This window comes from Oryctolagus cuniculus, chromosome 7 (genome assembly GCF_051225735.1).
Source record: "Oryctolagus cuniculus isolate XC-2025 breed Fujian yellow rabbit chromosome 7, ASM5122573v1, whole genome shotgun sequence".
NCBI lineage: Eukaryota > Metazoa > Chordata > Mammalia > Lagomorpha > Leporidae > Oryctolagus > Oryctolagus cuniculus.
The window spans coordinates 114,721,148-114,738,365 of record NC_142873.1 but is presented as its reverse complement, the minus strand read 5'-3'; positions in this window follow the sequence as shown (position 1 = coordinate 114,738,365).

Below are 17,218 nucleotides of genomic sequence, written 5' to 3'. Positions count from 1 at the left end.
CGATGGACCCTTCGAAGCCTTTTCTCACATTGAAGATGTTTATAGAACAGGAAACATGGCCTCTGCATGAACATACTGGTCCTCTCTATGTCAACACCATCATAAATAAACGTATCCAGGATCTCTGCCTGGACTGTTTTCCATAGCTACACAGCAAGCCCATGAGGTAGGTCATTATTACCAAGGAGGAGCAAGAGGCCCTCCCTCGTGTCTAGAACTTATCCTGACAAGGCGCTCTCTTGACTGAGGACCATTAAAAATGCCCCACCCACATTCCACCCACTTTCTGCTGCTGGCAGCTGGGCCTGAACACTTGGGACATCCCTTCCTTTTTTTTTTCAGCTTTATGCCAGAGGATCCTGAGAATCCAGAGTTCTAGAGGTGTTCTGTGCTCCTGGAAAAGTGGGCCCACTCTGTGGACAAAGCCCACCTTGACGCTTACTGCTGTGTCTGGTTTGCCAAGCTGCCTTACACCCTGTTGCTGGGAACTCTCGCAGGGGTTGTGTGAGGGGGCTGGCTTCGGTGTTCCCATTTTGCAGATGGAGAGAATGGGGCACAAAGAGGGAAGAGTCCTTTATTGACTTGACTTGTAATTTCTCAGAGCTTGGCATCAAACTGGCCTTTTCCAGGAACTTAATAGTGGCCATAGACTATGACCACCATAATTGTCCATATCTGTATCTGGGAGAAGCCTGACCCCAAATAATTAACATATTTCTAGATGGTTCAGGTGAAATAAACCTATGAAGACACAACTGCAGGGGTGTGGCAGCTTTAGGGACCAAGACCCGGAAAGTCACAGCATTTTGTATTCTGCTAATACCTGCCATAGGTTAAATCATGCTCCCCCATTTGTATGTTGAAGTCCTCAGCCCTAGTATCTCAGAATGTGACTGCATTTAGGGGTAGGGTCTTCACAAAGATGATTAAGTTAAAGTGAGGTCATTGGTGTGGGACCTAATCCAATAGTACTGGTGTAGTTATGAGAAGAAGGAATTTGGACACAAACACAACTGGAGAGAAGAGTGTGGACGCCCCAGGGAGAAGATGGCATCCATAAGCCACAGAGCGAGATCGCAGAAGAAGCCAACCTGCACACAGTGACCTCAGACTTCTGGCCTCCGGGCCTAAGAGAAATTCAGTGTCTCCTGTTTACGCCACCAAGTCTGTACTACTGTGTTATGCACCAGCCCTAACAAATCAATGCACTGCTCTTCAAATTTGAAAGTCAGGGGGAAGAATAAAGAGCTTACTTCCTTCCTCCCAGCTTCTGACCTCCTCCTGTTAGGGCTTCCCATGGGCTGAACCCAATTAGAACCCAGAAAGATAAGGCTACAGTTAGGATATGATCATGGCAAGAGCTCTGGGTAGGGGTTAAACCTGTTTATTCATTCAATATTCATCAAGTCCCTACAATGTACCAGGAGCTATTTGGAGTTCTGTGGATATTAAGAGAAATTAAATAGAATCTTATGCCCCTAAGGGGCCTCATGTGGCATGGAAGACAGATACTACTACCTGTTATTGCTTCCTTAGTGTCCCTATTCACAAGGCAGCCTACCTGCTGATGACTGCCGGTTGAGCGTGATGTTGTAGCATGGTAAGAAGTGGTCATTCACTCAGCCAATGATGTGGAGGAGAGAACGGCCAAGGAGGTTCACTCCACCTGGCATTGGTGAGATTTTGTGGAACGACAGAGAGGAAGACCATGCTGAGTTGTGGGATGTGCAAAGACCAAGAGATGTGCAGAAGGGAGGATCCCTCTTAAAGAAGACTAGAGACAGGTGTAAACCTAGGTAGCTTAGAATCACTTCTCACCTGCAGTGCCTCACAGAGCTATGTTATCTGTTTTAGGTTCTGATTTGGCCCTGTGGCCACATGGTACAGCAGCAAGACAGGATTTTTGTGTCTTGGTCTCAAGCTCCAGGGCTAGCACTTGCTACTAAGGAATGAGTTGAACAAATCACTCAAGTCTCTGAGCCTCTGTTTTCTCTCTAGTCAGTCCACCTACTGGCACTGTTATGTGTCTTCTCTGTTGCAAGCCCCAAAGCTGTCAGGACGCATGACCTTAGGAGCCCGATGTGGAGGAAGAGGCAGAATGGAAAGACTTTCAGGGCTATACTCACAGTGCTCTTGGAACCCACAGGTTAATGCACTGCCTTCCCACTTCCCAGGGATGTGGACCGCATTTGGAGAAATAACCAGTGAGGAAGTGCTTATAAGCTGGTATTGCTATTGGGTGGCTGTTGACACGTAAGGTCCGAGTTGGCTGTTGTATTACACACCCAGCTCATCCCTACCTTTGCACACTGGTTCACACCAGGTTTACTTCATGCCTCTCTGACTATTTAAATACTTCCCATCCAAGGTCAAGGTCCTGGCCCATCTTTTCCAGGAATCCTTCCAAGAGCCCCTCAGGCCAGAGATATCATCTTCCTCTCACTCTCTTACACTTAAGAGCCCATTAGGATGAGCTTTGTGCTCTGTAAGGTGTGATCCAGAACTGTCTGGATCAGAGAATGCCAAGGCTGGACAGGACCATAAAAAAGTATCAGCAAGCCATTAGTCTTAGCCCTCCAAGGTAGCCTACGTTGCCACGTAGCTAGAGTGATCATCCAGAACTAAAGCCTGGATCATGTTCCTCTCCACCTTAAAACCAAGGGATTCTACAAATGGTTCTTCCAACGGGGATACTTTGGACAGTGAAAGTTTAGACCCATACTGAGAAAATCAGGACAGGTAGTCCCTGTGTGGCCTGCCTATCACTCCTATACTTCACTTTTCTGGAATCTAATGAGCAACTTGAAATCTACCAAGTGTTCCTATCTTGTGCTGACCTCTGTGCCTTGTACTTGCTGTTCCCTCTGTCTGAAATGCCATCTCCTTCACCCTGTCCATTCCATTTTAAGGCTCAGGCCAAGGGTTGCCTCCTGTGAGAGCCTCCAGACACTTGGATGAAGACAGTTGCTCTCAGTGTTCTTGGTTAGGTTTCCTAGCACATGGCTGTCATTAGCTACATGCCAGGTGGATTCTCCCACTAGACTCTGAGCTCCCGGAAGCTGAGTCATGGTCACTGTCATCTCCCCAGCCAGATCCAATGTTTGCATCTGACCTGCAGTAAAAGCAAAATAGTTTGCTGTTATCATTTCACAGATGAGCTCATTCTCCTTTGCATTTGCCCACTTCTTGAAGATACCACAAAATGAAGACAGAGGCTTCTTCCAGGGAAGAGGCTGTGGCTCCATCATTTCCACCAACTTAAGAACCGAAGATGCGGTTTTCTGTATCTCCTAGTGGGGCAAATTCTAACCCCTGAAGGCTACACACTCGGGACAAAAACCTCCAAAAGTCTTCTTGACCCAAGTGAGTCTGAAAGTGATGGACTCAAGACATGTGCCACTGCCCATGCTTGATGTGGAAATGAGACAAAGAAGAAAGAGGAAGGAGAAGAAAGAAGAAAAAACAAGATGATTTCTTATTTGGCTTTGAGCCAAACTTCGATGCCACTTTAAGAAAGGAAGTTGGCAGAGTAACAGGTGGAATCATTTGATAAGAAAAGGCAATGAGCTTTCATTGAGTGTCTATAATGCTTTCACTGGACTAGTCATTTTTTAATGTGATCTCACTTTTACTTCAAAGTGATAATACACCACCAGAACAGATACTATCACCTGGAGGTGTTTTTATTTTTTTTTAAAGATATCTTTAGGCAGGCGCCACGGCTCACTAGGCTAATCCTCTGCCTTGTGGCGCCGGCACACCGGGTTCTAGTCCTGGTCGGGGCGCCGGATTCTGTCCCGGTTGCCCCTCTTCCAGGCCAGCTCTCTGCTGTGGCCCAGGAGTGCAGTGGAGGATGGCCCAAGTGCTTGGGCCCTGCACTCCATGGGAGACCAGGATAAGTACCTGGCTCCTGCCATTGGATCAGCGCGGTGCCCCGGCCACAGTGCAACGGCGGCCACGGCGGCCATTGGAGGGTGAACCAACGGCAAAGGAAGACCTTTCTCTCTGTCTCTCTCTCTCACTGTCCACTTTGCCTGTAAAAAAAATAAAAAAAAAAGATATCTTTATTTATTTGAAAGAGTTACAGAGAGAGAGGGAAACACACACACACACACACACACACACACACACGGAGGGGAGAAAGAGAGAGAGAGAGAGAGAGAGATCTTCCATCTTATGGCTCACTCCCCAAATGGCTGCAATAGGAGCCTGGAGCCAGGAGCCTGGAGCTCCATCATGAGTGGCAGTGGCCCAAGAACTTGCTTGGATCATCTGTGCTGCTTTCCCAGGCACATTAGCTCAAGCTGGATCAGACGTGGCCATGGCACACTGGGCCTTGAAACAGCGCTCAAATGGGGTGCCAGCATGGCAGGCTGAGCCTATTGTGCCACAAAGAGGGTCCCAATCATCTGAGTTTCACAGGTGTGAAGATTGGTGCTCAGAAAGGTTAAAACATTTTCCCAAGGTAACATGGTTTTGAACTCTGGGGTTAACAGAAGTTATACCAAGCCCAGACTTAAACCCACATTGCTGTGACACCATCTCTCCTGACTTTCCTCCATATGAGTGAGACGTCTAGGGTCTCCCAGGGAGAACTTTTAGAAGAGTCACAGCCCCTGGGATACGTTTATCCTGAGAGATTTTAGAAGTCAGTCTCCTTACTTCAGACTCACAGCTTCCACACCCAAACAGACAAGGGCTGCATCTTATCCGGTCTAATATTCCCAGACACTGCCACAGCACCTGGCCCCACAAGGCAGGCTCAGTGCATATTTGCTGAAAGTCTCCCTGAGATTCCCTGGCTTATGTAGTTGGTCCCACCCAGGGTGCCCACTTTCCTGAGGCTTTTGATCTCCTCTTCCCTTCTCTGCCCTGGCCTGTCTACTTACTTGTGGGCACTCAAGATTGCCACAGCCAGCTTGGGGACACACTGGGACAGTCCCTCAGGGTCTTTGTCATGTACTAAATCCTTTGTCGGGGAGAGTATTCTAATTCTCCTTATCCAACTGTCTACTGTAATAAACTCTCTGATATCCATTCATCCACTTGTTCTGCAGGCTCAGGACCTGGGCCCATCTGTTGCTCTTGGTTTTTGCCCATGCAGGTTGGTCTCAGGGCCTGCAGGTCCCTCAGAGTCTGGTTCCTTCCTTGGAAGCCCGTGAGTTCCAGGTGAGATTCTGGGCTGACTTGATCCTGGTTTTGGGGCTAGTGGCCTGGAGGGGAAGCAGAAGTGTTCTTCCTTGCCACACAGAGCCCTCTGAGTTATCTGCCAGTGAGGGAGAGGAGTTAGCCTGCAGACCATTTATGTAGGCTGGGACCACAGGTGGAACTGGAACATCAAGGTTGTGAGGTTCTCAGTGCTTCTACCCAGATATCCTTCCCTGCACTGTGGGGTCCCACACTCCCCCATCAGGGCCTTGACCCTAGTCACACTAGAGTGAAAAAATGAACCTTCTCTGCAATCCTGCTTCATTGGGTCCTGGGCCTGGTCCTCAGCTTCTTCTGTCCACAAGCTGCAGGAAATGAGACCCTCTCCATATGCTGCTGAGAGGGAGGGCTCTAACTCCCACTGTTTATCTTAAATAGAGAGATTAATGGCTTTGAGCTTTTCACTGACTTTCTGTAATACTTTGATAGTGTTCAGCGGAGTCATGTCATTCCGTAGTCTTAGTAAGTGTTGTAACGGTTGGGACACCTGCATCCCATATCAGAGTGCCTGGATCTGACTCTCAGCTCTATTTCTGATGCAGCTTCCTGTTAATGTGCACACTGGGAAGCATCAGGTGATGGATCAAGTACTTGGGTTCCTGCCACCCGTGTAAGAGACCTGGATGGAGTTCTGGACTCCTGGCTTTGGCCTGGCCCAGCCCTGGATGTTATGGACATTTGGGATATGAACCAGTGGATGAAAAATCTCTTTTTGTCTCTCTGTCTCAATATTTCTCTTCATATCTTCCTCTCAAATAAAGTTTTTACAAATTATATTCTTCATATATCTTGAGTATCTGACATCTTGCACCTATGGGTGCCTTGCCTTTCACTACAATTCAATCCCAACTCCCCAAGAGTAAGAACTCCCATAATTGTGGCACTGCGATATACCAGGTGCCATCAGTACTCTCCCTATCTCAGAGGTAGAATCCTAATTACTAGCCAGCTGGCAAGTGAGCCATTTCCAAAATCCCAAAGTAGAGCCACTCCTGGTGCCAAATGTCTTGGGTTGCATGCCCTGTGAGATAGGCTCTGGGGCAGATCTTTGCATGCAGAGAGTTTATCTGCAAGTGCTTGGGGAAACACTACCTCTGATGGTGCAAGTGAAGCAGGGTGGGGTGCAGGGGGAAGTTAAACTGAGAATCAATTGCCAGAGGCACTGTAGTTTGGATGGTCCTTTCCAGTGGTTGCAAATGGAGGCAAGGGGACCAGGCTCTTGGACCTTTCACACCAGTGCTTTGGTGGATACAGGCTGGCTCTAGAAAGCAGGCATAGCTTGGCTTGGGCAGCACCCTTCAGCTGAAGGTAATTCTTGGAGAGAAACCAGCTGTGAGCTATTTTCTGCCAACACTGCTGGCGATTAGGGGAATGGCCTTAAGTGGGTATGTGGTGACACTCCATAGCATCCACTACCCAGAATGAATGAATGAAAGAACAAACAAATGAACAAATTAATGAATGGTCTGGTTGTCTTTCTAACTACTGTGAAAGTCCTTGACCAAAGGACTCTGGTCTTCTGTAGTCTTCTTTTGATCTAACAGTGATGACTGTGCAATCATCACACTTTGTATGTGAGCATTAGAAAGAAGGTTGGAAAAATGATGCACTAATTCAATCTACTTGTTTTCCAGGTGAAAACCTGAAACCTAGCTTGAATAGCTTGTCTGGGGTCCCACAAGGAATCTGATTGAGCAAAGACCTAATCGATGTTTTATCAGACTCCTAACAGTGGCTTAAACACATAAGGATCCTTGCTATTATGTGAGCTAGTCTTCAACCAGTTAACGGAAAATATATATTACCAAAAAGCTACGCTTAGATTTTAAGTTTTTTTTGCATCCAAACAAACTTACTCTTTTTTTTTTTTTTTTTTGACAGGCCGAGTGGACAGTGAGAGAGAGAGACAGAGAGAAAGGTCTTCCTTTGCCGTTGGTTCACCCTCCAATGGCCACCGCGGCTGGCACGCTGCGGCCGGCGCACCGCGCTGAGCCGATGGCAGGAGCCAGGAGCCAGGTGCTTCTCCTGGTCTCCCATGAGGTGCAGGGCCCAAGCACCTGGGCCATCCTCCACTGCACTCCCTGGCCACAGCAGAGAGCTGGCCTGGAAGAGGGGCAACTGGGACAGAATCCGGCGCCCCGACCGGGACTAGAACCTGGTGTGCCGGCGCCGCTAGGCGTAGGATTAGCCTAGTGAGCCGCGGCGCCGGCCCAAACTTACTCTTTTTTAAAAAAAAAAGATTTATTTATTTGAAAATCAGAGTTATACAGAGAGAGAAGGAGAGGCAGAGAGAGAAAGTGAGAGAGGTCTCCCATCCGCTGGTTTACTCCCCAGTTGGCCACAGTGGTCAGAGCTGCGCCCATCCAAAGCCAAGAGCCAAGAGCTTCCTTCAAGTCTTCCCACGTGGGTGCAAGGGCCCAAGGACTTGGGCCATCTTCTGCTACTTTCCCAGGCCATAGCAGAGAGCTGTATTGGAAGTGGAACAGCCAGGACTCAGAGCCCATATGGGATGCCGGCATTGCAGTGGAGGTTTTACCTGCTACACCACAGAGCCAGCCCCAAACTTACCTTTTAAAAAAATCTGTTTTTCACAAGCCTTTCAAAGCCTTATCATGTAACAGATTTCTGAAGATCCAGTGTTGGTGGAAGCTCCACAGTTGTCAGGGGCCCTCCTCCCTAGCACACGGCTCCCATCTTCAAGGTCCCTTCAAGGTCAGGAGTGGCTTCTAAAAATCGTGGATCACATCTGGTTCTAGTTCAGCATCAGCAGAAATCAGAGGAAATGAAAGGACACTCACTCTGTTCCTTGGGTGAGTCTTTCTTGAGTCCCCTCTCACGCCTCTGATCACACACCATTGACCAAACTTTGTCCTGTAAGGAGCTGGGAACCGTCTTGGTTCTAGGTGGCAACATATTCAGCAGAGAACGGGAGCTCTGTATCCCAGCATTCAGGAAAAGAAGGAGATGTGGTAGGTAACTTACCATCTGCCACATGGGTTACAGGCCTGTGAAAAACCATACTTTGGGACTTGACCCGAATCAGTCCCTCCTAGATGTAGGACTGATCGGAAGCTATTGATCCTCCAGGTCTTTAATTTCTACATACGTGAAAACACAACAATCTCTTAGCTCAAAGAATTATTTTGAACTGACCTGTGGAAAGCTCCTGGCCCAATGTCAAGGGCATGAAGTGGAGGAGGATCATCTCTCTTTCTCCAAAGTTATTGAATAACTTGGTTACAACTTACTGGCATTAAACCCCACTATCCTGTTTCAAGCAACAACAACAACAATAAAGAATAGAAACTATTCTATTTCTTGGAGCACAGTTTGGTTGAGACATGAGTGCAGTATTCTCACTTGTTGGCTGTCATTTACGGAAGAAGAAAAGTAAGGGCCGGCGTGATGCTGTCAACAGACTTGTCCATGAATTTAGCAGGCAGCAAACTGACATGAAACCAAAACTGCTCCTAGAGATTTTTGGAAATGAAAGCCTTTCTTCTCTATTTCATCCCACCCGGGAGACCAGACCCAGGTTCTAATTATGGCCGGACACACTTGCTGGACAGATCTTTCCCCTGAAGCTTAGCCACAGCCTCTTCCACACAGACTGCTCTGTCCCTCCAGGCAGCTCAGTGCCTCGGAGAGTTGATGTTGGTTGAGTCAGACCCTGCGTCAGGAGCTGGGGATATAAAGGCATGCAAGTCAGGGCTCCTGCTTTTGAGGAACCAGTCTAGTGAAGGGGCCCAGTGTGTGGACAGATGACATCATCCACACTCATGGGGTGCTCTGTAGAAGGCACGTGGGGTGCAGAGACGTTCCCATCTCAACTTGGGGTGGAGACACTGAGGACTTCCCAGGTGTGATGGTGGCTGAGCTGCCCCTCCCAGGATGAGAGTGAATTTCACCAAGTGAAAAAGAGGCAAGGAAGGGGAGAGTCTGAGGAATGAGAAAGTGGAACAAAGCTCTGAAAGAATGTTGAATGGTGTAGGTGGAAAACTGCAAATAGTTTGGTGACGCTTAGATTGTAGAGAGGGTAAGAAGGCTTCATCAATGGAAAGGCATTGGGTTAACATTTGAAGTTACAGTGATTTGCTTCGACTCACCCCTCTTGTGAATTCTGGAAGGCACTGAACTCTCCATCAGTGCCAGCATCCAAGCAGTGGTCTTAAAGCAATCACTCTGTCATTGATCCTTGCTAGGGCCACTTCCAGTTTTAGGATTCGGGATGCTCCTGGAGCACATTTTTCATAGGTGTGTTTATCTGGAAACAGCTAGCCTTAAGTCACTATTCTTGGCAGTCTCTGATTCTCTTTAACTCGAAAATACATAAGGACCTGTACTAAATAGCCACTGTCACATGCCATCTCCTTTAAGCCTCACAAGTTACTGAAAAATGGTTAGCCTGTTTTTAAACAGGTGGAGAAACTGGCTCTGGTAAGTTTAGCAGCATGCCCACAGTTGCTGGGTGATGGGATGGGGAGTAGAACCTGAATCAGAGTTACTCTAAAGTCCATGCAAACTCCTCTGCTAGCCTGAAGGTCCTGACTTGGTTGTGTGAAACTTAATTTTCCTCTTCTCAGTTTTAAACCTCTGCTTTTTCAAAAACTTTCCCTGCAGTCTGACCTTGAATTTGGGACTGTTGCCAATAATTTCAAAAGATACACCTTGAACTTGCTGAGGTCAGGTTTTCCCTAGGAGAATGGGCCTTTGTTTGATGGTTTACTCTTTTACTAGCAAGTTCTTGCCATAGGTGGCTTGCAGTTTTCCAGCCGCATAGAAGAGTTAGGCTTAGCAAGGACCTCCCGTCTGCTGCACACCAACCCCCACTGCTGTACAAATGAGGACATTGAGGCTCAGAGCAGGTGACTGCACATGGTCAGTTAGGGAGTGAGCAGAATTTAATGTAATTTCATGAGAATGTTGTGTTTGGATTTGCTGTCTCCCTTCTCCTAATGAATTTTTGGCTCCAAGAAGAGATGCAAGGAGCCAGGCATGAGCCTGGACATGCACACTGGCGGTAGGAGTTGCTGTGCTAGCTCAGAGCCCAGTGTCAAAACTTTAAAGAGGGTGGGAGAAGATCATCAGGTTTCTGGGCTCACTCCCAGGCTTCACATGCAAGGAACTGACCCAAAGCAACACAGCAAAGGCTCTGAAATGAAACTCCAGTGTAGGTCACTTTCTAGGTTCCAAATTGGCCACCAGACAGTGTACTTACGGGGCAGACTCTTAACAGCACTGCCCAGGCTTTGAAACCTAAACCACAGAAGGTAGGTTGAGATTTACAGTCTGAACCTAACTATGTGGATTGCTTTAAAACAAAAGAAAATTGATATTCTTCAGAGAATCTTCCCAGGACCTTTGGTCTGATAATATTCAAAATGTCCAAGAAGGAATTCAGTATTGATTACAATATACAAAAAAAGAAGTGCCATGAAAAAGCTCTACAAAAGGCAAAAACCATCAGCTAACACCAATACCTTGCTAACCCAGAGGATGGAATAATCTGACAAAGACTTAAACCAGCTCCAGGGACTAAGAGACAACATGGAAACAAATGGAAAGGTAGGGGTTGCCATCAAAGAAATAGAAGCCATTGAGAAAAATGGAACATTCAAAATGGAAAGCACAATGCTAGAAACAAAAACTTCAGCAGAGGGGATAAGTGACACAGTGGAAGTAGTCAATGAACTTGAAATGAGGTCAGGGATTGAATTGGCCATCTTTTTCTATGAAGGGATACAGTAACTATATTAGGCTTTGCTGCTCATAAAATCTTTGTCCCAACTCCTTGACTCTGCAATTGCAACCCAAAAGCAACCCCAGATGATCTGTAAATGGAAGAATGGCTGTGTTCCAATAAATTCTTATTTACCAAAATAGGTATGTTAGAAAAGGGAACATTCTCAACTCATTTAATGTGGTCTTCATTATCCTAATACCAAAACCAGACATGCACAGTACAAAAAAGTCAAACAAAATATTAGCAACTCAAATATGGCAGTATATAAGAAGGACACGGTTTACAAGAAAACAGGGCTAATATGAAGAATGTAAGTGTAGCTTATCATTTAAAAGTCAGAGACTATAACCTACCTATTAACATACTGGAGCAAAAATTATACCATAATATGTGCAGGAAAGCCACATCCATCCATGAGAGACTCAGTGAACTAGGAAGAGTAGGGCTCTTCCTAACCTGATAAAGAATATCTATAAAAATCTTGAGTAACGTATGTCTACAGGAATAAATCTCAAAGGTACAATGATGAGTAAGGAAGTAAGCTGAGGGATATTTATAGCATGATATCATTTATAGAAAGTCTTACTATATGCAAAATGACTGCACCTTGCTTATGGATAAAGTCTCAATGTTTGCAAGACAATAGCAGACATAGAGTCAGAGTAGTGGCCCCATGTGGGGAGGCAGAGAAGGGAATAGGACTGCAGATTGGCTCACAAGGGGCCAAAGCTTAATGAAATCCTTGAATTCTTTTGAAATATTCTGAATCAAACAGAACAAAATGATAGGAATTGGAGTGAATACAAAAAACATGACCATTAATGACATTCTCTTCTAAATTTTCTTTGCATGGTGTGTATTTTCTAAATAAAATATATAAATGTTGCATATTTAAAATGTGTAAATTCTATGATAAAAGCATACTCAGGATCTTATGGAAGCACCATACCTGAGAGGGGAAGGAAGAAAGTTGAGTCTTGAAGGGCTTCCTGCATATGATGGGAATATGGACTCTTGAACATTTCCCAAATACCAGGCTGTCTTCTGAACTGATGACTTCTAGGACAGTAACAAACTTATTTTATACGAAAACTGTGAGGTCTGTATGCCCATTCTCATTTATGAAGAAATTAAAATTCACAGAAGTTAAATAAGTTGCTATGAGTTAGAAAGCTAGTGAGTGGAGATTTAGGGTGAAAACCAAGCATTCTGGTCCCAAATCCTGAGCTGGTCAGAGCAAGAACAGACTACAGCACTGTGGACAACACAAGAGATTCAGGCAAAACTTGGGCAGAGAGATAGTAGACTATTAATCATCTAGTTGTTCTGCTTTTTTTTCTTACTAAATTTTCTTACTGAATTTTTGTGTACACTGAATGCAACCCTTTGTTTTTATATACTTAGCAACTATTTTCTCCAGTCCTGTCTCATCTCTTGCATTTGCTTTGGGTGGCTTTTGCTGTATAGAAGTCTTTACTTCTGTATAAAAGGTGGGAACTGAGCTAGGGCTGAAAGGGGGAGAGAAGCTCCAGCAAGGTCATGGAAGTGGCAGTGGCGGAGGGCTTGGTGAAGCTTCCACCCCCTTGTCACTTGCAGAGCAGTGGGCCACGCTGTGAGGACACTAGCTTCTCCCTGCTCTGAGCATGCCTGCACACGAAGAAGCAAGATTCCTCGTTTCTGAAGGCAGACTCCTGTTTGACCTGGCATTGCCCCCAGCATTGAGGCTGAATTGATTGACATCTGCAAGCCAACCACTGGACATGCTTTGAGACACGATCCTCAACCCTGAGGAGAGAAGAAATGGGAAAAATACAGACAGTGGAGTAAGCTTTTCAGAAAGCACAGTTTATTCAGTTGAATAAACTTTCCTTTATGGTGTGTCAGTTTTTCCAAAGGGTATGTGGTTAACATTTCTTTTCATGCAAGGATTGTCACATTAGATGGCGAATTAATTGCTTTCCAATGTTCTTGTTTTGCCAAATAAGAAGTTGGCAGCACTCTGTGGGTGCCTTAAAGTTATTTTTATATTTTTCTGCTTAGTTCAATGAAAAAAAAAAAAAACTCGAGAACAACTGTCATAGAGAAAAGAGCATAGACTTTTAAGTCAGAAGACCATGTGCTTTCAGTTCTGTCACATACATTAGCTCTAACCAGGAGGCTAGTCATTGAACTTTGGCAAACCTTGTGACCTCACTAAAAATGGAATAACTATCCTCACCATAGGGAGACAGTGAGGATTAGTGAATATCCATAAGGGAATTAGTCCTATGCATGGTACAAGTCAGGTTTATTTCACTGCCCTCTCTTCCTGGTTGGCGGGGACTGGAGTTTATTTGCATACCCTGATGGTTGTCCAGATGAGATCTGGATCACAGTAAGTATATGGAAGTTGTCTGTTAGAAACCGCAATGAGACACTATCTCATTAGGATGCTGCTCTCAAAAGGAGGGAAAGAGCGGCCGGGTGCTGCTGGTACCATAGGTTAAGTTGCCACCTGCAATGCCAGCATCCCATATAAGCTGGTTGCCCTGCTTCTGATCCAGCTCCCTGCCAATGTGCTTGGGAAAAAAGCTGAGGAGGATCCAAATAATTGGGCTCCTGCCACCCATTAGCAGACCTGGGTATAGTTCCAGGCTCCTGGCTTCAACCTGCCCCAGCCCTGGCTATTGTGGCCATCTGGGAGAGTAAACCAGAATGCGTTCTCTCTCTATTTCCCACTGTCTCCCTTTCCCTCCCCCTCCTCTCTCCCTACCATTTTCTCTGAAACTCAATGTTTCAAAAAATAATTTTTTAGATGAGAAAAGAAAAAATTATAAAGCAGCAAGTGTTGACAAAGATGGAGAGAAATTGAAACTCCTGTGCAATTGCTGGGTGTGTGAAGTAGTATAGTCACTGTGTAGAACTCCATGGCAATTTTCAAAAAGCAGGGACTTCCCTTTGAGCTAGCTGGTCCACTTCTGAATGTGTACCTGCAAGAAATGAAGACAGGGGCTTAACAGACGCTTGTCTTCTCATGTTCTTAGCAGCATCCTTCCCAACAGCTAAGAGATAGAAGCAAGTCAGGTGTCTATTGCACATGAATGGATAAGCAAAAGGGAGTGCAATCAGATAATGCAATATCACTCAGTAGGTGAAAGGAAGGAGATTCCGGCACATGCTACCACGCAAGGTACTTGGATGGTACCATCCTAAGTAGGTCCAGCCCAAAGGAGCAAATCCTGCTCGATTCCACTCATATGAGGGATCTGGAGTAGTCAGCTTCACAGAAGCAGAGAGCAGAATGGTGGTTGCCAGGACTGGGCATGCGGAAGAGGAAGTGGGGAGTTATTGTTCAATGGGTGCAGAGTTTCAGTTTTGCAAGATGAAAAGAGTCCTGTGGAGGGATGGCGGTGATGTGGTGATGGTTGCACAATGAATTCCTCTAATGCCACTAAATCATATATGTCAGCAGGTTTGAAACAGCAAGTTTTATGGTAGGAGTATTTTTCCATAATTAAAAGTAAAAGCTTTAAAATACAAAAAATGAATCATGTAGTAAATGAAAGTGCTAATAACTAGGAAGTTTAGAGCCATGAGGGTAAATGAGACAAGAGCCTTCCATACAAGGAAACAGCAAGGGTGCTTGCTTCTCCCAACAGCTCGGATGCCTGCTTGCCTGCAGCAGAGTGAAAGCAGGGATGATGAGGCTGAGGGGCGCTGGCAGACAGAGCGTGAGGGCATCCTAGGACTTTGCACTTGATTCCCTGAACTGACGGTGATGGAGGCAACACATAAGAGAGTGAATGAGAGGATGGAAGACAGCAGGGAGGCCTAGAAGCCCTGAAGCGAGTCTGGGCAGCTGTGGGCTGTGGCAGAGCTCGTGTGTCTCCCTCTGCCCTGGATTCTCTGGTCAGAGCCCTCCTCCCTCACAGGTCTTGACAGTGACCTTGGCTGGACAGGGGGAAGTGTGCTTCTTCCCTGGAGCCGGTGGGGTTCTGACACAAATGCCATCATTGTCCTGGCATCTGATGCGGGAGGAGGAAGTGTGAGGGGTGGAGATGCTGCTTCTTCTATCACAGAATTAGAATAGAAACTGGCTGGCTGCTCCTCTCCCCTGCCTGAGCCGAGGCCTGCAGGGGAGAGGTCCTGCTGGGTGGTCTTGCCTGGCTCCAGAGCAACTTGGAGTTTTTGGAGCTGACTTCTCAGCTCTTCGTACCCTAGAGGAAGGTCGGATTCCCAAACCCCATTTTGAGTCCTCCTGTCACTCATGTATTCACTCATTCATTCGTTCCTCCATTCATTGATTATTTATTGAGTGCCAACTACATGTCAGACATTTTGTCAGGCATTAGGAACACACACAGAGCCCCTGTCCTTGAATTGCTCACAGAGCCAATGGGGGAACCAAATAAACTTGGATTACACTAGAGTAGTGTGTGAGGTATGATGACATACTAGGTGCCCTAGGGAGGCTGAGCCCTATGGTAGAATCAGTCTACCTTGACATCTGTCTCCCTGTTGGGTTTGGCCAGTGGCAGTCACCAGCCAGAGATGAAAACACAGGGTGGGGGTGGGGTCTGACATATCCCCTTCCTCCTTCTACTTTGGTTCCAGGGTCTGTCGGAGACCACGCTCCTCCACAGCCTCCCTCTTGCCTTCCTCTGGGCTCTGCCCCTGACTGGGCTCCAGCAACACCCTGCCCTCCTCTTGTCCCTTTGGGTCCCAGGGTGGTGGTGGTTCTGCACTGTTGCAGGTCAGCACCTCTCTTAGCTCCCTTAGCCCTGCCCCATCCCTGTGAACTGTGTCTTTATTAAATCTGCTTTCGAATTCCAATGGATTGGTGTTAATTAGTTATGTGGAGAATTTGCCTGGTAACAATGGCTGTTTATTGAGTCCCTACTATGTGCTTATGCTAAACACATTTTTTTTTTCATTTAATTCACCATGGCTCCATGATTTATGGACCATTTACAGCCAAGGTGAAGAAACTGAGGCAGACATACAAGTACTAAATAAATTTCCTGGTCCCATATGGAATTGTCCACACTTGTCTATAATCACACAGCCAAGATCCCTAGATTCCAAAATTCGTCCAGTGCCGCCACCCCAGCCACTGACTAAATGCGGGTAACATCTCGAGGGAAAGTGGAGATGGGGCAATCCGAGGTGGGTGGATGTTTGAAGGAGAGACCTGGAGCTTCACCATTCCTGCTCTGATGGAAAATATGACATGGGTGATTCCTCAGAATACCCCTTCCTCCATGGAGGGGAACTGAGCCCTGAGGGACTTGGGAGGAAGGAGTAACTCATCCTCCCACTCCCACAGCAGAAAGCACAAGGGGCTTACTTAGAGAGAAGTATTTTGTGACTTTTAAAAATCATTTGCAGGCTTCTGCGCCGAAGCTTAGGAAGAGGCACACATTACCCTGGTGGCCGGTGGTCAAGGGAAACCACCCTGTTTTCTTGGCAGTGCTGTGGCTCTGACAGCCCTTCCCCAATACACTATGAGGGGGAAGGAAAGGCAAAAGCAACGTGAGGTTAGAAAATGCTGTGGTTTGCTTTTCATTTTATTTTATTTTTTCATGTGTCTCTGGAGCTGGAGAAGGCAGTAGAGAGAATTCTACAGCTAGACAAAACCGGGGGACTGCTTGGGCTGCGAGCTAGCTCCCGGAGCACCCTCACAGGCCTCATGGCTTCCTCTGCTGGCCTGGGACCTCCCACCCAGGCCCATCTGCAAACGGGTAGTGATAACAACATGGCAAGGACAATGCCTCCACCTTACACTTCAGGAGCCTTTGGTTCCTCCAAATTCTTTCAAATCCAACAAAAATGGCTGCCTTGACCCCAAGTGCCAGGCGCCTTACCCTCCTGATTTTATTTCCTCCCCTCAGCAGCCCTGGGAGGACGTTAGCATCATCCTTGGACCCTCTGCATTTTTCTGAGGATCATGACAAAGGAAGAGCGTGAGTGTGTTTTGTCCACTAACGGCAGGCATCCGGCAAGAGTTCTCCTGACCCTAAACAGCATCACACCAGCGATGCTGAGGGGCCTGCGGGAGAGCTGCTTCGATCGGGCTGTGCTTTGTTTTCAGTCTGCACATCGACATTATTTAGAATGTGTCCTTTACGCTGAGGATATTTGATTTTGTTTCTCAACACGGGTGCCTGCACGTTGTGAGATACTGTTTTCCGGAAGTCTTCAAGTCACGTGGCTGTGGAAGTCTGGAGACCAAGCCTGGAAGTGGGTGGAGAGTGCCTACTTGGTCTGAGGCCAGCTGATTTGTGACAA